At 38.5% G+C, this 22,936-nt stretch overlaps 1 protein-coding gene across 6 annotated transcripts in view; it reads right to left on the minus strand.

Moving 5' to 3' along the window:
- Positions 1 to 22,936, minus strand: part of RNF144B (ring finger protein 144B) — a 96,402-nt gene that overhangs the window by 71,994 nt on the left and 1,472 nt on the right. For 4 of the 6 annotated variants that reach the window (XR_003397762.1, XM_026842567.1, XM_026842557.1 and 1 more), the window contains exon 2: positions 3,740 to 3,837. The exons of 1 other annotated variant lie outside the window; for it this stretch is intronic. The gene's annotated coding sequence lies outside the window, so the exon portion shown is untranslated. Of the gene's footprint in view, positions 1 to 3,739; positions 3,838 to 22,687; positions 22,753 to 22,936 lie in introns of those variants that run through there. One more of the 6 variants, XM_026842564.1, reaches the window with a different exon arrangement.

Consider the following 22,936-nt stretch of genomic DNA (forward strand, 5'->3'; position numbering starts at 1 on the left):
GCCATTCACTGAAAGTTTTGTTAGTATTTTAAGAATACAACCATGTCGAAGCATGCCTACCATTCTGTAAGTCATCCTGGGAGCAGCAGGACTAATGAAGCCTGGTTTCCCATGGAATTATGTCCTATGTTTAGCACCCACAGTGTAACACAGTCCCTGAGTCCTTTGGTGCAAAATAGCTGTATTCCCTAAGCCCCCTCACAGCAGTCATTACTCATGTAATACCTGAACATCTTCACACACACAGCTCTCCTTCCAAGTGTCCTCCCACAGCATTCCTCCACCACCTCCTCTCCACATCTTCCCCCTTCCTAGAATCACTACCCTCATCCTCCGTCTTCCATCCAGCTCCTGCCAGTCTAGTGCTACATTTGCACTGACAGGTGAGCAGCAGCTGTTAAACAGAATGAATTAGACCTGAGCTCTGTCTCCTCCAATCTGGCAGAAGCCACTATAAAGTAGGCAGTGAGTTCCAGCATCGTTAGAGGGTAGATGGACAAAGGAATAGATAAGGTGGTTGCACACACTGTATTTTCTTCAGAAGTCTCTTCCAAAGGTTATTGGGATGTTGCTTAGTGCTCCTTTTCAGCAAACACATCAGCATGGCAGAGTTATCAGAAAATTCATCCTTCAAAAACGTCCTGATATAATTATTTTTCATTGCCCAACTTCCACTTTTGGAAGTTTATTTACACAGTTAACTCTAAAGAGAGAAAATAGCCAGTAAGTTGTTGTTGAGTTTTATGCATTTTATTGAAGCCTTTAAGAAGACATCTAAAAATATCAGTGCTGTTGCCTCAGACTGAGGTCCTCAGCCCTATCTTCCACCTACAAAAAGGCCTTGGCATGACAGAACAGGATACACTATGCAATTCCTCAAAAAAAGATGGGCTTGTGGCAAGTTTTTCAGTTTCTTATAGCTGTGAGAGATCAGGGTGATAACAGCAAGAGATTTGGGTGCTGTGTTATGACAGAGATCTCAATAGCAGTCAAATAGTTTTTGCATTTGTATTTTTAAACTGCCATGGAGTCTAAATCAAAATGTGCTCTCTGGAGGAAACACGCAATCTGAAAAAGCATGGACTCTTGGCAAAACCAATATGGATAGCTGGGGGCGAGTCTAGAGGATCCAGCCTGTCTTTGGGAATCACTGGACAGGCTGTCCCTTGAAAATTAAAGAAAAGCCAAGAGTGGAAAAATGGGGACACAGTCGTGGATATGCTGGGTTAGAGAGTGTGCCTGTATGCTTTGCATTGGACTAAAGGTTATCTTTTACCACCACCCACATAAAATTTCCTACTTCCAGCTGAACTACTCAGCTGAAAACTGGGAGCCATCAACTTTAGATAATGGACAGAAATAAATTTGTCTCTATATCTATCATAGAAAAGTATTTAGCTGTGATTTATAGTGGCCAACACCCACTTTCTTAGATTATCAATAAAATACACAACTATGAAAAGAGATTAGCACTAATTACTGTTTTTTATATGCTTTAGTGGATATCTGTGGATGTCATAAACTTAAATCAAAAGCACAGAACCACAGACCTTATCTGCATTATCAGCATTTCCACCCCTATTGGTATACAAAGTAACGGGAGTTGGTTTTGGACCATTACCACCAGGTTCTACCAGCAGAAATCAAGGCCTAACATGAACACACTGCCTGCATTGTGCTTTCTTCCTTGTCTTTCATCATCTCTCTACAATCCAGGAACACATTACCTTTTCCTCTAGAAAAAGCCATGCCTTTTAAGGACAATATTAATATAACTTGTTCTAAATTAAAAAAAGGCATTAAGGCAAATAATACTATACATGAAAGAGGATTCCCCACATTTTTAAGATCCCCAGTTGAATTTCTTTCCTCAGAAAGAGCTCTGAATGTGCTTTAAATTTTTGGTCTGTCATTGATGATTAAGCTTGGCTTTTTTTTTTTTTTTTTTTTTTTTTTTTTTTTTTTTACAAAATATCAAAATTATACATTTAATGATATTTTAAAAATGTTTTTAACAGAAATGTTGTGAATGCTCCTTGTCTACTACCAGGTTTTGTTTCTTAATTTATGTAATGCATAACAAAAATACTCTCCTTCAGAGTCCTGTATCAATCTTAATGATAAACAGTGGTAGTAGTTTATAATTTATCTTCAGACAAGTTAGCATCTTAGAATTACTCGACGCTTCTAAACATAAGCCCTTCTCTTCTAATAATGTGAAATACATTAATCTTTCCTGACTCTATTTGGCACAATTTAGCTTCCTCCTGAAATGTTGCAATTCTTGGCAATTATTTGCACCTAGAATTGCAAAAACTAAAAATACTAAAATATGCTATTTCAATTAGGAAATGTATATATATTAATTCACACTAGCAAGAACTGTGTAGAGTTAACAAACGAGCTCAAGCCTTCCAAAATCACAATATTTTGTATTATATTTGGTATTCAAACAAAGCCTAGACAAACAGAATTAACCATCACACAGAAGACTGAAATAATTTTTAAATATATTATGTTCTTTTTGCTGAGCATTCAGTTTGTTCAGCTTAGTGCAAAAATAGGCTCTCCTTAAATCCTAGACTGCATTCATGGGATAAACTGCTGATTGTATCAAAGGAACTTTCTCCTTGCCAAATTATTTGATACCTGGCTGGCATTTTCACTAGCCAAGTGTGTTTTGCAAGCTTTATAAACTGTGCTGCAGCCTACGCTATTTTGGTTCTATGATAGCTAGAAGCAGCAGCTGAGACAGAGCCAAGTCTGTCATTTTCTAATCTAAGTCACCACATGCATCGTGCTTCATCAGTGACAACAAATAGAAATATAGCAGCCAGACATGTCTTAGGCTGAAAGTGTCTTTGGCCATATAGTGTCCAGAAGACATTTCAATGAAGTTTAACATGCACAGCTCTTACTTGGTTTGTGTACAGCAAACTGAACTACACATACACACTCAATGCAGACTGTGAATTCATCCTCAAAGAAAACTGAAACTACTTTGATTCTGGTAATTGTCAAGTATAAATTAGCAGTGTTCAGGGGAAGAGAGCCATGCTGTCCTCCATGGAATCACTTCAAGGCTCCTCAGCAAGACAGGCAAAACTAACAGTCACTGCCCAGTTAAGCAATTTTGTCCTCATCCCTGGGCCAGCAATACGTAATTTGGAAAGAGCAGCAGAGCAGGGGTATAGGTGGGGTGGAGATGCTAGGACAGGGGTTGGTAGATGGTAGGATGGGTAGGGGTTGGGTGGTAGATGGTGAAGTTATGGACTGCAGAGAAGTAAGGGTGAGGACCTGAAAGAAGTTGGGAGAGATTCCCAAATATACCTAGGGGGTGGCTACCAGCAAGGAGTTCCAGAGTTCTGAGTGGGGGAGGTTTAGGAGCCATCAGGGATGATTTGGGCCCATTGTAAGTTTTCTTCTCCTCCTTTCCCCTAACCTCCACCCAGTCTGACCTGGGTACAACAGATCCCTCTGCCTGTTGCTTTTCAACAGTGTATCCTCTTTCCCCATCTTTCTCCCTGGCAGAAAAAGTGCCCTAATTCCCCTCTCATTACCCTTATATACATTTCCCCATACATTCCTTTTCTCCCACTTCCCTTCAGAGTTTCTGGCATATAAGAACAATAATGTGAGCTTGATGGGACTTGGAGGAGAGAGAATTATAAAACGGACCAACAATGTTCTTTCCCTGCTCGCTCTGCAGGCTGTTCTGGTCATTTAACACTCCACTTACCATCAGCCAGAATCTTCCCTGACTGGTTTAATTCTTCCTTGTAAATTCATAGCCTTCTTTTGGATAATGGATATTTTGAGTCACCAAGTCTCAGGAATCTGAAAGAAAAGCCAAATGGAAATATCTCTTTCCGATCTTGAAACAGTTCAAATAGACGTTCTACTCTTGTGCCCACTAGACCACTACATTTCTTTACTTCCAAAAATTCCAGTTGGAGGCTGAATGTTTTGTACAGAACAACCACACCAGCAGCTAAAAATAAGCTGCATATACCTATGACTGGAAACAGTACAGCAGGGCCAGGAAAATCCAAGAAAAATGGGGAGTGTTTGACAACCAAAGTCTCTCAAGTAAAATTACTCTGCTGCTGCCAATATTATTTAACACAGAAAAATCTTCACTGGTTTCTAGGACATTGGTCCCATGAACCAACTATCTCTCAACCTGTCTTTCAAGTCTAATTTGCTTCTTCAATGATCGACTTGTCATAGGGAAAAAATACCCTTCAATTTTCTAAACAAGCAACCTACACATTGTTCTCCACAAACTCTTCTTGAAATGAGTGTGTGCATTTGTGTGTATGTAAAAGCTTTACATTTCGAAGCACAGTTGTATTAATTTTGGTGCATACTTTCAGGCTTCCCTCTGACAATATAAAACTATGCTGCCTAGAGTGATGTAAATTGGGTACCATAATAACTAATTCAATTTGTAATGTCTCTCACTTTCTCTAATATCAATTATCTTCTACAACACCACAGTGTCATTGAAAAACACTAGAACAAATTATGCACAAGAACTAGTTTACAAGGAAAATCAAGACCATGTATGAAAAAAATGTATCTGATTACAAAGGCTGTGTAAACCAAGACAATGAGATTACTGTTCCACTACAGTTTTTAGCATTGTCATATTTTATGGTTTTTCCCATCAACATAGAGCAGGTTTTGCAGCTTCCACCCCCCCCAAATGGTATCAGTTAACACTGGAAAAAACACACTGGGTCCGAACTTCAGTCAGTATAAGATGACAAAGCCTTTCCAGGCCGCACTGGAAATTCACATCAGCTAAAAACCATTTTTGGCATCCACAAAATGTATAACTTTTTGGAAAGCAAGCATAAAGCAATTGAAAAACACTACCAAACAAGCATAGCTACATTTCACATTCACCTCTGCATACAATGATCAGGTATAGTACAATGCAATGCAGATTTGGGCTTCATAATAAAAGGGCTACTATAAATTAACTACCACATAAGGGAAGAAATTTAAAGGTGGACAAACAGAAATAAATATAAAACATGTAGTTATCTTAAAATAAACCACTTGAAATGAGAATTTTAAAAATCTTCACTGCTAATCAGAAATATGTATAAAAATTTAAATCAATTAGATGACTACATATATAGACCCCACTTCTCAAAACCTCAAATTCTTGCTACATAACAGGCTATGTTTCTCCTCTTTCAAAGACATTGATTTATTTTTTCTTGAAAAGGCTTACACCATTCTAATGAAAACTGTGGTTTTGATTATCTAATTCAAGATAAAAAATGCCTCAGACTTGTCCTCAATCATAAACATGACATTGTATTATTTTGCATTAGTCTAAAGAGCCCTCTAGTGTTCACGTACTGCAGGCATAATAAATTATTTCAAACGACTAAGAAACTTCCTTGCAAATATCTACCTAATTAGCTCTACCAAACACCTCTAGCTAGCAAAAAGCAAGCAAATTTTAGGCACTGGATGATATATCTGCATGAAGAAATTTAAATTCCATAGTTAAAATTGTTTATCAGGATAATATTTCTATATTATTTTCTGTATAATTTTAAAGGACTCGTGGGTTTAAACAACATTTCAGCCAACCATTAATAATATTTATTGATATATATTTACTTATATATAGAAAAAGATACTTCAGTCTTCAAAATGAACCACCTCTCTCACTACTGAAAGTCAGTGACTAATGGGTCACGTTGCAATTATCTCCAAAGTGATATTTTTCTATACAGGTTTTGTTCAGTTCAGTTCTTGAAGGACTACCCCATTCCAGTTTAAGCGATGAACTGCAAAACCCTTCTGCCCATGTTGTGGAAAAAAGGCAATGTTAGCTTCAGATTTCTTACTCATTCACATCTCCCACTCCCTCATCTGGGTCAACAAGATTGCCTGTGGAGATAAACTATGAGTTGCACCACAGCGCTACCCCAGGCTGTAGAAAAAGTGCATAGAGAGACTATAACTTTAAGGTCCCCATCCACCACCTGAGACAAGATTTTAACCTATTCGTCCATTAAAAAGAGCTGCAAGACAGAGATGTGTGCGATCCATAAAACAGCACAAAATATTCTTACATTTTGTCCAGAAGGAGTCTACTGATAGACACATGCCACGTGTACCTGTAAGGTGACATATATTAGGGACACAAAGAATGAACAATCTCAGATATACACTTCATCAGAGCAGTGGCTTAAATTGGGTAATAATAAATGGCATTATCTATTACATCTCCAAGCCAAAGACATAATTCCTGAAGTACGGTGTTACTGGTCATTCAGACAGCCTAAAATATATCAAACCTCCCACGTGAGCTATTTTCCCCATTATAAGTCTCTCTGGTGTATATTCTGTCTTAGTTACTAAATGTCTGGATCCTCCTGCTCTTTCCTGCTGCCACAGACACTGTCTGTGAGGCCAATGAGATCAGGAAATTTTCCCGCTGAAAACTAACCACCTGTCAGATCAGGCCCATAGTCTGTCTATCATGTGGCCACACAAGGGCCAGTGCTGGCACAAAGCAGAAGCTAGAACTCATGAGTAAGGAGAAAGGGCATAACCATCTAATTTGATGGCACACTGTCCCACAGGCTCCACCATGAGTGTCCTGTCATCTGACCACCGCTCCTCTCCTTGTTTTACACCAGTCACTGATAATACACAAGTCCCTGCTGCTATTTCTCATGAACTGCTACTTCCAGGCCCTCATTTCTCGGGACAGCTAGAAATGTCTTAAAATACGATAAAAGGCTCTCAGAGCTCCATCTCTGTGTCCACCCTGGTGATCTCTACCTGCCCCATCCCTGGAAACATTCCAGGTCACGTTGGACGGGTTGGATATAACACTGCTGCTATTGGAGATATCAAGCTTTCCCAGATTATGAGTTTACTTCAGCTCTTACAATTCTCCTAAATCCCACTATTCATTCAAAACTGTCTAGGACATTGTACCTCTAACATCCATGCCAAGAGTATGGAATGTATGTGCAAAGACAAAACTTCTGTGTTCTTTAAACTATAAAACCATAACTTCTGTGGACTGAGCGGTTACACAGATACTTCTACAACAGTTTAATTAGCTTTGATTCAGCTCTTTAAGGTGAATTTAATGAAGATTCTCAACCATTTTTTCCTGGATACTTGTTCTTAGCAAGAGAGGCAATTCTTCATCTAAAGCTTTTTATTTGGAACATAATGCAGTAAGTACCAAAGTATTTTGACATTTTATTCCTCCTTCTTTCATAATTCATAGTAGCTTTTTATATCCACTGCATGGTTGCAACTGAAAAAGAACAAGAAACATAACCCTGCAGTGAAATAAAAGCAAATATATTAAATACTTGTGTAAATAATATTAGATTTCTATAATTTCTGATTTTTAGAAAGCCTGTGTACAAGTTCTGAGAATAAAGTTTGATAGCAAAGATATCCCCTCTGACAAGACTGACACTCATCCTCAAGATATGCAAGACTGTCATTCCAGAGACCCTTTAGATTTGCTGCAGTCTAATGATACATTATGTACAATCAGAAACACTGCTAAAATAGAGGATTAGGAAACTCAGCCTTTGTGCTCTATAGACATACGAAAAGCCATTTAGTAACTACTTGCTCACTCTTCCATTAGGAATAATATAGCGTATGTGACAGTCTTAACTCCCACATTTATTTACAGGATTCTTAATTTAAGGATTTGAAAGGATATTTTTGTGTTGTAGTTACTTTAATGACAAAAAGCATGTATTATTTTAAATATGGAATAAAAATGTCAATTCATTGACATCAGTTACAGAGCATTCATACAAAAGTTTTAGAATTGTTTATAACTTCCTAGCATTAGCACAAGTTGGTTATCTAAATGTAAATTAAATTTATGTTCCCTGTCAGTATTGAAACGAAGACATTAACTCGTCAGATTCCAATATAACTGTTAAGCAGGTATTCTTTATTAGCAGCGCTGGGCTCACCCTGGGGATTCTCCACCACAAAGGCTCCCACGAACTAGCAAGGAACATCAGTTTACACACACACAATCATACACATTCGTTAGATTTCCTAGAAAGGGGCGTCTTATGATAATGAGTTCCCGGAATTTTTACATAATCTGAGTGTGCGTAGTAGAAACAGGGTGAGGGTCTTCGGTGGTTGAGGGAAGTATGCGGTCTTCTTCACGTGTCTGCTCTTTTCAGTTTACGTGCTGTGAAGTAAAGTCCAGGTGTCTTCTTCCTAAATCAGCGACATCATCCTCCCTAGATGGTATCTCTGTGTCCTTTGTTCCAGTTCCCCGTATCTTACTTTGCCCAAGTGCCCACTGAAGGCTTTGGGTCGCCCATCAGTTTAGTTATACAGGGAGCGTTTTACTTTTTTCTAGACAGACAAAGAGGCCTAGGGAAAACAGTTGAGGAGTCCTTGGGAAACAAACACAAGCAAAACTTTCATGCATCACAGTTTAGTCTTAATCTGAAATTCATTGGTTTGAGCCCTTTCAATATTAACGATAATAAAGAGCCCTAGTGGTCCTACTTTCCAGAGACTATAGATGCCCGAAGAGTATTTTGTTAAAACAAGCAATAATTTCCAAGGTCAGGAATGAACTCGGCATGTTGTTATTTGACAGGAACATTTTCAAATACTTCCCATGACTCGAAATCATGTTTGGCAGCTGCTATCAAGTCAATTGTCACAAACACAAGGTTTCATTTTCACCCTGACATAGCCTAAAACTATCAATCAGTCTATCCCCTGAGAAAGACACGGTATTATATACCAAATTTAGACAATATTATTTCCTCTCCTCCTCAGAAAAAAGTCAAGGTAAGGAAAAACACATGCACTACAGATCCCTGTTGAGAGTGACTGCAGAAAGCAACTCAAGTAAGCAAGCACATTTTCTTCACCTGAAACTGAAAACTCCAACATGAATATTCAGCTGCAAATGCTTTAAAGAGAACTGTAATTCTGCAGTTACAAAGGTACTTCTGCCTTTATCTTTTAAAAGTACATTGAACAGAAATCATTTGCAAGATGTAACTTCATACTTTCTATTTCATACACCAATCTTTGATTAACAACCTGTTTTTCTTTTTCACTTCTCAAGAGAGATTTCAGAATTGTTTCCTTCTGCAATCAAAAACGTTTATGGATCTCGTAAGATTTTACACTGATCTCTTCAAATGTCCCTAAACCTTACATGCCAAAAGAGGAGATTTAAATACTTGCCCAAGATTCTTGCAACCCATTTCAGGTGAAATAAAAGTCAGACACTAAAAATTTTATTACTGTTTCATGTAAAGTCCAGCCTTTTTATAAGAGCAGATGTGAACTGAACTCACAGTTGAAATTGAAGCTATTTCAAATTCTGTGCAACCCAGACCAAAGCAGAGAACTGCTGCACAATGGAAGTAGATGCTTCTGCCGTCATCCTCTCTGGCAAAAATCAGTCCGTAGCCCTGGCACACAATGTTCACTTCTAGTTGTGGAGACTTTAAAGATAGCAGCCACTAGTCCTTCACAGACCTCACACAGGAAACTGGTGGGATGATACGGAATTAGAGTGGTGTTAAGTGACACTGAAATTCAGCACTTCAGAGCAGATAATAGTAAACCACCAGGAAACTGGCACCAAACCCTTGGACCTCCAGAGGCAGATGGAGTGCCCACCTCTAAGCAGTGGCTGCTCTCCCGGTCCAGCAGTGCTGTTCCCAGCACATGTCCCAGGGGCTGCCTGCAGCCGTCCACAGACTTCAGACAAGTGCAGTTTTAATTCCCTGCATTTAGAGTATTGTTCCTCATGGCTATATATGACATGATACACAATATTTGGCACAAAAATCTCTAATCTTTAAAGAACATTATGAAGCCTGGTTTTGTTAAGTTATTAATCACAGTCTTGTATCTATATTTCTCCTTCCTACAAAAATACACTCATTTACATTCTGCCTTCAAAGCACACATTTACCAACACTGACATAATAAAAGAAGAAACAATATACTAGAACTCAAAGCTCCATATATTAAAACCAATTTTTCTCTTTTAAAAGAAACATAAATGGCAAAGTAATAAGATTTGGGAACTTTTAAATGTGTTCTTTATAGCATTCATGATATACATGTAACTATTTGCTCAAAATTTAACTAAAAAGTAGGGAAAAAAAGCAACTGCTCTGGAAAGTTTTCCGGCTCCACAGTGCTTCACTGTGTACTTTAATGTCTCTGACTAACATGGCATGGAGTTTTCTTCCCTTCAAGCAGTTCCTTTTCACTGTACCCTGGCTGAGACCCCTCAGCTTTTGATAGCAACCATACACTGAGAAAAACTAGTGCTTGTTTCACCTTCAGTACTATAGAAATACCCTAATAAAAAGAAGGACAAAAGAAAAGGATATTGGCTCTTTCTACACCGACACTAGTATAGTAGATAGTAAATCACAGTAAAGTAAATCATAATGTAGTATAGGAAAGTATAGTATAGTAAATCGTAGAATGGTTTGGTTTGGCATGGACCTTACAGATCACCTAGTTCCAACCCCCCTGCCAGGAGCAGGGACACCTTCCACTAGTCCAGGTTGCTCAAAGCCCCGTCCAACCTGGCCTTGAACACTGCCAGGGAGGGGGCAGCCACAACTTCTCTGGGCAACTTCTTCCAGTGTCTCACCACTGTCAATGTAAAGAATTTCTTCTTTATATCTCATCTAAATCTACCCTCTTTCAGTTTAAAACTGTTACCCTTCATCCTATCCCTACACCCCCTGATAAAGGGTCCCTCTCCACCATTCCTGTTGCCCCCTTTAAGTACTGGAAAGCCACTATAAGGTCTGCCCAGAGCCTTCCCTTCTCCAGGCTGACCAACTCTCTCAGCCTGTCCTCATAAGGGAGGTGCTCCAGCCCCCTGATCATCTCCGTGGCCTCTTCTGGACCCACTCAAGCAAGTCTGTGTCCTTCTTATGTTGGGGACACAGGACTCCAGGCGGAGTCCCCTCCCTCAACCTGCTGGCCATACTTCTCTTGATGCAGCCCAGGGTATGGGTGGTCTTCTGGGCTGTGAGTGTGCATTGCCAGCTCATACTCAGTTTTCATGCACCAATAGCCTCAAGACCTTCTCCACAGGGCTGCTCTCAATCCACTCATTGCCCAGCCTGCATCCATGTCTGGAATTGCCCCAACCCAGGTGCAGGACCTTGCACTTGGCCTTGTTGAATTCATGAGTTTTGCCCAGGCCCACCTCTCAAGTCTGTCAAGGTCCCTTTGGATTGCATCCCTTCCTTCTAGTTCCTTCTAGTACAAACCACACCACTCAGCTTGGTGCCATCTGCAAACTTGCTGTGGGTGCACTCAAGTACAGGTAGTAGTCCTAAGGCCAAAATAGAATTAGTGAACATAGTGAAATAGTATTAGTGAAACAATCCACTCTTTTTGCAGAACACTTTCCCCTTTCCCTAGTTATCAGGTTGTCTGAGTTGCACTTGAACAACAGCTTCATATTCTAAGCTCTTCTGCCGAAGGACCAAGGAGGAGAATGGATAATGAACTGGCAAATGATAAATCACTGCTCAGTGGCATTCACCCAGGAGATAGATGCAGAGAGGCAGGAGCTCAGCAAATCCACAGACACCAATATTCTGGATGATGGGTCCCTCGGGGGCTATAAATTCCCTCCTGCCATCCCAAGAGTATCAGTACACGCATCCTCTCAGTCACTCTACACGCTGTACCTGCACTGTAACTCATTCCTGTGCACCCTCATACACTAGTGGAACCTCATGAGCTGATGGAAGACAAGACGACCATCAGGGCTCCCTTAATTCCTAGGCAGCAACTCAGGGCAAAGTAGTACATGCATGTGTCTTCTGAGGACAAGGAACCAGGATACAAACTGAACAAGGGGACTAGGAGGTAATGAGCATGTAATCAGTGCTGAAGGGCACACTACACCGTCTACGACTTTTTTTTAATGCCTGCCTTTTACAGCTTTTGCAAATTAACACACTCGGCAGGTTGGTAGGAATCTGAGTAATCTACAACATAAAATAAATGTATCCAAATGTCAGAACAACTAAGTATGAGTTCCATTTTTTAGGAGACATTTTTAATAGCAAAATTTAAAAATTACAATTCTGATATGTCCACTTCTACTGTGTCAAAATCTAACATTTTATTCAATAAATAAAATGTAGAACTATTATTCATACTACTTTATATTTAGCTTTAAGCCCACAAAGTCAGCTAATGTTTGTGGATACTGCAAAATCCCATGATTAATATTGACTTTATAGACACACATAAAAAGAGAAACATTTCAAAACAGAGCTAAAAAAACAAAAGTATTCAAAAGGATTGTAAGATTCAAACACAGCATTTTGTTAATGACAAAATATTTATGATTCTGATTACATTTTCCCTTCATGTCAAAATAAAACTTGTTGATTCAAAAGCAAGTAATTGGAACTGTGAGGAAAGAAAGAAAAGCACCACTGAACTGAAACTTACACTGTAATTTATTATTTTCAATGTTTAGATGTGATGTAATATAATGTCTCCTGCATCTTCCAATCTGGTGCAACTGTGGGCTTGCCCTGAGAGAAGAGCTCCTGTTTGCCTCCTTCCCCTCACCCTTAGCTTCCCCTCCACCAGATCTAATAACTGTGTGGCCACAAAGACAGTCCAGCAAGCCCATCTGACAGAAAACTTGGCCAGTTTTCTGCCAGCCTTCAAAAAAGAAAGAACAGTTTTCCATCAGACCAGTTTACTGGACTTTTCTTGCCCCAGGAACAGTGGAACTGTATGAATAGCTAGAGAAATGTAATAGAAAATCCACTTCTTTCCATGGGAACTGCAGTTGTATCAGACAGCATCACGCCCAGCCACATGTCCACAGCATAGTGCTAACCTAAACTGACCTAATTTTATGCTGCCCTGCCCCAAAAAATGGTCGTGACTTCTCATTTGTGCCAGAACAGCACTGGTGTAGGCAGATGACCTGTAAGGTCTGGAAGCTGATCAGAGCCTTAATCACAATGGCAAAAAACCCAACCACTTTCCAACTGGACCATTATCCAGTTAATCAAGCCGTTAATGAATGCCAGCAGTAGCAAAAAAGGAGGCAGTGACACGTGGTGGGTGGGCAGGGGGAGGACAGGGACACCCCCTCCAGCAGTAGCACAGATTTACAGACTTCAATACAAAATCAAGGGCAAGCACGATTGCTCCAAGGGCCCAGCACAGAGGTAAGGAAGGAGAGGAGCTCCATCTCGTGAGGCGAACAGGCACAGACCGGCATATTCACTCTCCATAAACCTGAACCAGTCCCCATTGCGATGGATGAACATCTGCATCCTTCCACTTCACAGTATTATTCTTTTTTTTCTGACAGTTTAATGAATGATATAGCAGAATGGTCCCACTAAAGCAGCACCACTTCTGCAGTAAAGAAACAGGAGCTGTTTTCCTAGCCCATTACTATTTACTAAATAAACCCAATCATTTTACTTTATCTGGGTTTTTTCTTCCCATCCTCATCTTATTGTATACCAGAAGCATATGAAAATCTATTGCCACATGAATGTACAATAACTGTACATGCAACATTTATCCTTTCACCCCTCTCCTCATCAGCTATAAATAAATGTAAGTTAATTCCTTTTAAAAATAAACTATACACTTGCATTTTAAAATACCCTAAACCACTTGAGTATTCTTGGACTTTTTCAAATATATGTGAAAATGCCAACTGGCATAAACAAATATATATAAGCTTATACATTATACAATATTTGTCAGAATAAAATGCAACACAGAAAGGTGAAATCTGCCAGTTCTCAGCTCCACAAAGGCAGAAACAGAATGCAAGTAGGGAAAAAACTTTATTTAAAAAAAAAAAAAAAAAGTCCTAATATACTGTAAGGATGAAATATTTCATTTACATGAGCAAAAAACAGAATATAAACTATTGCAGTCTATGAACAATACTTATACAAGTCTTGACAGAAGAACTCCAGGCACAAAACCAGGTACCCCCAGAAGGAAGTAGAAATCAACATCCAGCAGTACTTCTAAAAAAGCTGTTTCCAACTAGTCTGAACTGTCTGAATTAATTTCCAAGACTATTTTCCTGAGGTCAGGAGCAGAGACCATGCCAAAGAATGTGATCTTTTTCATTAGTCAAAAGGGAGTATTTAGTTTGGGAAACACCAGGAATAAGGGGGCATATTTCTGGGCTTTCTGCAGGTTTACCAGAAAAATTCCGTATTATTTAGACTAAACTACAGGAGAAGAAAGTGATGTGTAACTATTTAAAGATTATAAAGGAGTTTAACATGCATTACTACACACTAAGTATGAAAAGTAGTTAGTGTTCCTAGCCAGAACAGCATAAACGAGAAAGATTCCGTATGTTCATCCAAATCAATCTGCATGGACTTTAACCATGATTCCAGACAAGGAAGAGTGCCTTATCCCACCACGAACTGCATTCAGAATTTCCTCTTGCACACAGTTTCTACAGGATGGCCTCACTGCATGAGTATCTTTGGCATCAGAGGTGTCCACATGAGAAGCAGACTTTTGTATTGCTGGAAGAGCATAGAAAGATATTCAAGGATACAGGGCCTTGCATGAATGGGAAAGGACTCTTACAGCTTGTCTACACAAAGAAGCTACTTTGTATTAATTGAGGGTATGAATTTACAGCACATATTCAAATGGTCAATAACTCCTTCCACATGCAATGAGTTGAACACTCCAGGATAATAACTACTTCACATTCAACAAAAATATTCAATATACCCCAAATAGAGGCCAGCGTGGAGCAATGGGTGTTGCATACATCCTGCCTTATTCCACGGCAACTTCTCTTGGAAGACACGCCTTCAGTATCAGGAAAAAAGAAACTTAACAAAAAAAAAAATAAATCTGAACAGTTTAACGTTAACACCTTCACTTTTTGAGATTTCCAGAACAGAGCACACTCCCACTTCAGTCTGTAGACAGAAAGCTCATACACACAGAGACACTCATGCCACTGATGGAATTCCTGCCAAATCCTGCAACTGAAGATGTTGGGGAGCACTGAAGATGTTAGCCCTTTTTGCTGCCTGCCTTACCTTCTTCCAAAGATGGCAACTGCTGCAACATAGTAAGCAATCTGTCCATGCCTTATGACTCCCCAGTTCAGAGTCCACTGACTGTATTTGCCTTCTCTGAATGTAAGTTTGCTTTACATACCATCTGTGAACTACCCCAGCTGCACAGCAAGTATATAGGTTGTTCTGCTACTCTTTGTCCAGCAGCCTAAGGAGAAGAGCAGAACAGAGAGCCAGACGTCCTAACTTCATTGTTCACCCTACCAAAACTTTGCCGGATTTATTAGCCAGCACCTTCAGGAAGATTAATTCGAATAAGCTTGTAAAATGTATTAGTTAAACCATAGAATTTAAAAGTGACTGTAAAATTCTTTTGTTTAATTTACTTTACAAGTCAGCCAAACAAACAAAAGCCACTTCCAAATAAAACTATCCATAACAGATTTGAATGTGATTTAATTAATACACTTTTGAAGTTAGCTCAAATTCATACTCCAGAATGTCCGTGCAGTTAATTTGGAATATTTTTTCTGAATGTTCCTATGTATGCAAGCCTAGTGACTGCTATTCATTTTTTCTGAGGCAGGAAGGTAGCTGTGCAGAAGTGTGAAGTGAAAGCATTTCAAGCAAGTATTTTTGTAAGGCACACACAAAAATGACAAAAATGGCTCTGTTGCTTAGCTCATTTTTCAACTGAATTACTTAACCAGATGGAAAGCCAAGATATGTGACCTTCTGTGCCAAGTAAGGTCACTTTTTTTAAAAAAAAAAAAATAGTTTTAAAAGTAGAAACTATCCTGAAAAGACAAGTAAAACTTTCAGTGAAAACTCAAGCTGAACGCAATTTCTAAAGGATAATTGCACAGGCAATTAAACATACAAAACAGATGTAAACCAACAGCATTCAGATTTCTGAGAAACAAACATGTATTATACCACCTGTATTATTGATCATCCTGATACATACTGCAGGCCAAATTCTTCCTTGGTAAATCACCTCTTAAGCACAACAGAAAAACAGAAAATTACATACCTACACACTCTAATGGAGAAATAGCTAAATTCCTACTCTGATGAGAGCCATGGCATTTGTTTTTAGTAAATCTTAAACTCTATAGTTAATGCTAGATCCTGATTTACTTTTCAGTATCCGTATTCCCTCCCAGCAAAGCCTGGAGCAGATTAGACAAGAGGCTTGAATTTACAAACTGATGTTTACATGTCAGAAGTGACACACAGAAACTCTGTGTATTTTAATCACTCAGCCTGCATACTCCCCCAGCCGGCTTCAATAGTGGGATACATCAGCTCGCAATTTAATGTGGGCAGACTTTTCTCAGAGTAGCTTCACTCAGGACTTCTTTAAAACAGTTGAAGGACTTTAGCAGGCTTCTTATACCCAACTTTAATAAAAATTAAGCAGATTTTTAATGTTTATGACATATTTACTTTTTGAGATCAAAATAGGAAGTTACATAGTTCTACAGTTTTACAGAACAAGGAGATCTAATAATAATATTACAATTTTGTATAAAGCTTTAAAACTTCTTACAGAGATATCAGCTATGTTACATTATTATAGTCCACTCCTGCACACAACTGTAGAAACCTTTAGGTATGTGAACATCCCATTTTTATTTGGGTAGGCAAATCAGGTAACCACTTGCATAGTTATTTATAGCATTGGGATGTCAGGACCTATTTCTGAGAGGTGAGAGGCAACTATTTCTTCCAACTTGCCAGAGTGTTCAGGTTACAGAGCTCATGTGTGATCAAGGATCTTGTAATCAATGCTGCAATCCACCACCAAAAAGTCTAATTCTCATCAATAATAAAAGCTGCTTTACATAGTGGGTATAGGTATTTCTCTTGAGGCCTAACTGAGCATCCAAGGATGCCTCATCCCACCAAAGGGAGAGGCAAGTGTGTGTTAATTCATGCTAATTTAGAGCAGTTTAAAAGCACAGCAGCACAAACCTCACCACATGGTAGCAAGCAGGGTATAAGCCTTTCAAAATACAAATGGCATAAAGCAACTAAGAATAAACTAGAAACGGATATCAGATTTTTAAAATGCTTGTTGCATCTTTTATTTCTAAAGTAATTAAATACTCAATGAGAAATGGCCAGGCTACAACTGTCAAATTATATAGTTGTGTTTGTATAACAGCAGCCTCTTTTGCCAGCTACATTTTAAATGGGAAAAGGGGTTTTTTGTTTGTTTTTTGGTTGTTTTTTTTTTTAAATCAAAACCAGGCAAAGGATGTTCCCATAAGCTTTCCAGGAAAGTCAACCTCTGGACTAAAACCAAACATAAAAGTTTCAGCAGGAAAGGACACTATTTAATTAAGTTACCAATGTGCAAAGACAACATTCAGGCATAAGACAGTGGTGCAAATTCTTATGTAACTTTCAGTTTAGCAGGCTACTACAGACTACTGCCTATTACAACAAGAACATAGTATAACAATTCTTTTCAAAACAACTCAATTGAATTCAATGCATAAGCATTGTGTTGTGTGCTCTCTACTTCTGTCTGATTTTCATATATTAATCTTCAGTATCAGGAACAAATGCTTAAAAAGCATGAAAAAGTGTTCTATTCCACAAAGACACTTCTGTCCACACAACTATGCATGCTTTGTTCCAAAGCCATTTCATAGAATCACAGGATTTTGCCAAGTTTAATTTTGGTAAAAATGTTAATTGTCAAAGTCTCAGTTTATTTATAAAGTAATTACTTGGAGAAGCTAGGATACTTATTTTGAAATTTCATATGCTGTATCAATTTCTTGTAAGCTGAAGTACAACAAACACCTGCAATAACAAAGGCTCTGTAACCAGAAAGAGTTTGAAGTATCCTGTGAAATTATTTTTATAAAAGCTGGGAAGTGTAATATCTGAAATAATCCAGAAACGTTTGTAGAATATGAACAAACCCAAGATCTATTTTACCAATTCTTAAATCTTTTTAAATTATTGGGAGTAATACACCTTTCTGTATATACTGGATCATTAATAAGGTTTAAGTAAGACAATTGTTCGACATAGGCCTAAAAAAATCACCATCTTAACCAACACGTTGAAAAAAGTACCAATTTTAAAGCTAATTTTGCATTTCAAGGTTTCCTTTCAAATCTGCTTACAATGTACCTAAAAGCACTGAGTGAGAATACAGGAGACATCAGACCTGTGGATACTTTCACTAACACCTTTTTGCCCTGACAATAGGACATCTACAGTAACAGTTGTTCGGTTGATTTTGCTGAAATCCTGAAAAGCACACACAGTGTAAGATCTAAAGTCACTCTCAGAAACTAAAGCAGATAATTATGTCACATTTTTCATGCCAGCAGAACATGCATAATAAAATGCATACATGTTTGAAAAGAGAAGAGACTATTTGGAAGTGAAAAGTCATCAGTGAGACAGCTTATACTGGATGTACGTTTGTACAACATATGTTTGGTTTTCTGTCCTACAGCTGTCTGCCACCAACCAGAACCTGGCATTTCTGGTGTTAAGCTGTAAAGCATTGTGAGGCTGCTGCTCCATACATTGCAAAACCAGAGGGAAACAGAATGGGTATCATAACCATTTCTATATAAACTATCCACGTTAGTGATTAAAGGTCATGGGACTGCACAGTTTGATCAGTTTGCTATTTTCTACTGACTTTTAGGAGAGATGTAAATTTCCATTTTTTTTCCACTGTCCAGGAAGTATGGATGCGAATCAGCAGACCTGTAGGCTATTTCCAGATCTCCCATTAAATGATATTCATACCATGTTATTTCTCATTTTACTATGTCATAAAATAAAAATAAAAAAAAAAAAAAGAACAAAAAAAACCACCCAAAAAATCCCCAACAACTTACTTTACCTGATCAGCTAGCCCAAATTTGGCATCTTGGAGGTTGTTTCACTTAGAGAGACTAGTTGGTAAAGTCCAGTATTCCATTAATAGAAACATTTCTTTACAAATATGTATATGGAACAGAAGATGGGATAAAGGAAAAGGTGAGACAAAGGAAAAAAAACTTTCCAACTAGTTTATGAGCTGCTCTGTCACTAAGTATTTGCACTGTTATATATGTAACCGAGGAATAAATATTAACTAGCTAGTCTGTGAATTTTCTGAAAAAGCTCAACCAACTACCCACAGATGTATGTGAGTAGCAGTGTGATGTTATTCCTGGAAAGTCTATCTGTAATGCCCACACTTCAGAAGTGGTATCACTCATCTCAGGCAACTGAATACTCAAATTCTGCCTTCTGTGACATCCTTACAATAATTTTGATTTCTACTGGGATCGCCATAACCAAAGTATTTTACAGAGCAATCTATTTTTTAAAATTACATCAAGTAAAATAATGTCTTGATACTGCCTGCAAAATAAATAGGGTAACTAAAGTACTGATTTCCATTTAAGTGGATACTCTAGTGTTCGGATATTCTGACCAGGAAGACTTAGGCGAGCTTTATAGGAATTACTTTAAAAACTACATACACCATTCCAATAAACATTTTGAGAACTTATATAGCTTCCATTCACTAGGCATCACACAATGTTTCATTTTTTTGAGCAAGCTTCAGAATATCCCTGTGAATATTTTCTCCATATTATACCTACAATACCCAGGTACAGAAACCTTCACTACTTTGTCCTTGATGACACAGGAGGTGACTAATAGATTCATACACACAGGATCAGAGAACTGTCTTCTAGTTCCATACTCAAAAAGCGTTTCCACTTTTTTCAAAGATGAAAATGTAAGCAATACTTTGTAAAACACGCTTAAATATCAAGCAAATGTTTTCTAAAACCCATCAACACATCTAAATATATGGCTTTGTACTAGGAAGATTTCAGAATCTATTTCTGTTATGGTCATGAGAAAAAGCCTGAAATATGAAAGTCTTTCTTTTTGAAGGTGTCACACCCCATGTAAAGTTTACAACTACAAGCTTCTGTTCTGTACAGAAAACTAAAAAAATGTTGAGCAGCTGTTCAAGATCAGTGGGTTTAAATCAATGTCTTCCTCCACAAAGAATGTCTGAAGTCTTAGGATTAAAATTAGGGAAAACTCAAATTCTACAGAACTGACTGCAGCCTTCCAGTAAATATCCAGCTACCTTCCCTTTTCGCATGGCAGCATCCTTGTTCCTTTATACCATATCAAAGTAATGAATGCCCTTGAATTTCACTCCTGCTTGTTGTGAGCAAAATCTTCCCCTGTTAAAACATCATGTGGACTTTTATCTTACTTATTATAATTCCTATAGGCCATAGTGCTTTATCTGGTAATTACCAAAGTACAGTCTTTACTTTAACCTCTTGTAAGGAAGAAATTTTTATCACCATGTCCATAGCTGCTAGTCAGAAATTACTAATTTCACAGCTTTTAAACCATTCCACATCATTTGAATGCACTATACAAAGGCACATTTCCAAATGATGGGCTTCCTCAGCCAGCTACACCCATCGGAAGAAGTGGTGAGTGATTCAGCCCCCTCAGCCTAAATGTAGTCTCCCTTTTACTCTTTTTTTCTTAATCGTTATTGCATATGTTACCTCTTGGGATTACATAATGCATGCATGTCAGTGCAAACCTATCATGCTCAAAACTTCGAATGAGAGGCATCAACTAAAATTTACTTGGAAAAATGATAATTGAAAAAGCAACATGGTGAAGAAATGTAGTGATGGAATCACAATTATAGTCAGAAAGTCTTACCTTTGTATAATGTTTAGATTAGGCAGCAGTTCAGGTGACTTCAGAATATTTACCTTAACATTCCCCTTCATAGGACAAACAGTTGAGTTTTGCATTCAAAAGTCAGCCTTAAACTACATGTTTTCTCCAAAATAAGAACACTACTATCAAAAGTGATACATCAAATAAGCATTATCAAATTTGTTACCACTTAAAAGTACTGTGACAATATTTAAGTAAGTTTTCACTCAGATAACAAATGTCTGTATAATAAAAGAGATGGTGTATTTTCCCTTTACAGACTTTAATAATTTAAAATACGTCTTTCTACTTTACCTAAACACACCCTAAAGACGCATTAACACAGAACAGGATCAAATCAAGAACCTGACTTACAAAACAGTAAATCTTCTGTCCCGTGCTAAATCCCTGCAGCTCTTTACAGGCGTCCTGTAACTTTCTGTGGGGTCCTAGACTGTGGTGGAGCCCACCTCACGCTAAGAGGAAGCTAGGTGCAGAAATCTGTAAAGCCTCCTGAGGTCCAGCCACCAGAGATGAAAATATAAGCTTCCTATATTTAAGTTGTCTCTATTTCAGAATGTCATTACTGGAATTCTTTAAGACTTTTTTTAACTTAAGAAGTCCTTCTCATCTTGACTTTGCAAGGCTATGTGTACACACAAAATAGTTTCCCTAAAGCTTTTAGTTCTGTCATACCAGAATTTCCACTAAAAAGGTCATCAGAACGGAATGCTTATAGCTTTTACCCACACAAAACAGCATTGTGGTTTCTTGCCTCTACTAAAAACATGTGTTACATCTATAATTCCAATTCTTCAAGTCCTATTAAAGAGAGGAAGCAGCTAAATTGTGCATTATCCAATTTACATTCAAATCCTGTATTAAAAGCCTGGCTTGAGCTGACAACAGTCACAAAATATGGCAGAAGCTGCTGATCAAATTCAGTATCCAGTTACAGTCAGGTAAATCTAGAGTAACAGCTCTGAAGCAAATAGAGTTACCATGGTGTAAAGTCTGAAGTAATTTGGAACAGCACTTGGCCACCTGGCATTCACTAACTTCACTAAACCTAAAGCCCTGGAAGGGTCAAACAATGAATAACTACATAATTTGCGAGAAGAAATGCCTAGAAACCCAGGATACAGAGTTGAAATGAGGATAAATGCTTTGCTTCCATGCTGAACTTCCTGGATTTTGTTAGTCTAAGCCAGGCCATGGATATTGATTTAATGTGCCATTAATATTTTCAGTGTGAAATTCCATTCATTTAAAAATAAGACATAATTCATACAGAATTCACATGGCAGGCCCTGGAATTTTAAAACAGCTTGAATATAACCAGCTGATGTATATACCTTTAAACAAATTTAGCTGGGATTTCTTTTTCTATCTAATAATGTAATTGTTTCAACTATGGACTGTGAATACTTGGAGACTAGTATTTTGTTTCTATCTCTAGTTTATGTATTTCCGAATAAATACTAAGGGCTCAAATCTGAAAAGCGAGAAGACTGTTCACAGCAGTAGTCTCTTCCAAGGCTTAGAAGCTCTTGTCAGATTGCATTTGCACCTGACATGTCACAAAGCATACCTAAAGGTATGTGAAAAATACCTTAAAACACCTGTTAAAATTAATGAGAGCACATGCTTAAATGAACGTTACCTAAAAAAATTAAAACCTTAATCAGGCTCCAAAATACTACTTCTAAGTATGTAAAGTAAAGCCCCCACTAAATACCACTGCCACGCTATCTTAGCCCTGGAGCAAACCATCGAGCAAACCTGCATTCAAAAGCTCCCGGAGTCGAGAGAGTCGCACGAAAACCCCAAAGCAGAGAAAAGTTCACGTCTTTTGCAGAAGACAAGGCAAGTCACACCCGTGCCCCGAGGCAGCGATCACCGCCCGTTCACCTGAAAGGCGGGGGGGTGGGGGGAGAAGCCCGCCTGCCTGCTGCCTTCGGGCAAGGAGCGAAGCGGGGTCTGCTCGCTCTGCAGCTTCTGCGGGTGCCCGTCGGTGCCGAGGGGCAGCCCCGGCAGAAACGCGAGGCGACAGGGCTGGCAGCACCACGCCTCCCGCTGCCGGGGGGCGGCCAGGG

This window comes from Athene cunicularia (genome assembly GCF_003259725.1).
Source record: "Athene cunicularia isolate RWA chromosome 2 unlocalized genomic scaffold, athCun1 chr2_part1, whole genome shotgun sequence".
In the NCBI taxonomy this organism is placed as follows: Eukaryota; Metazoa; Chordata; class Aves; order Strigiformes; family Strigidae; genus Athene; species Athene cunicularia.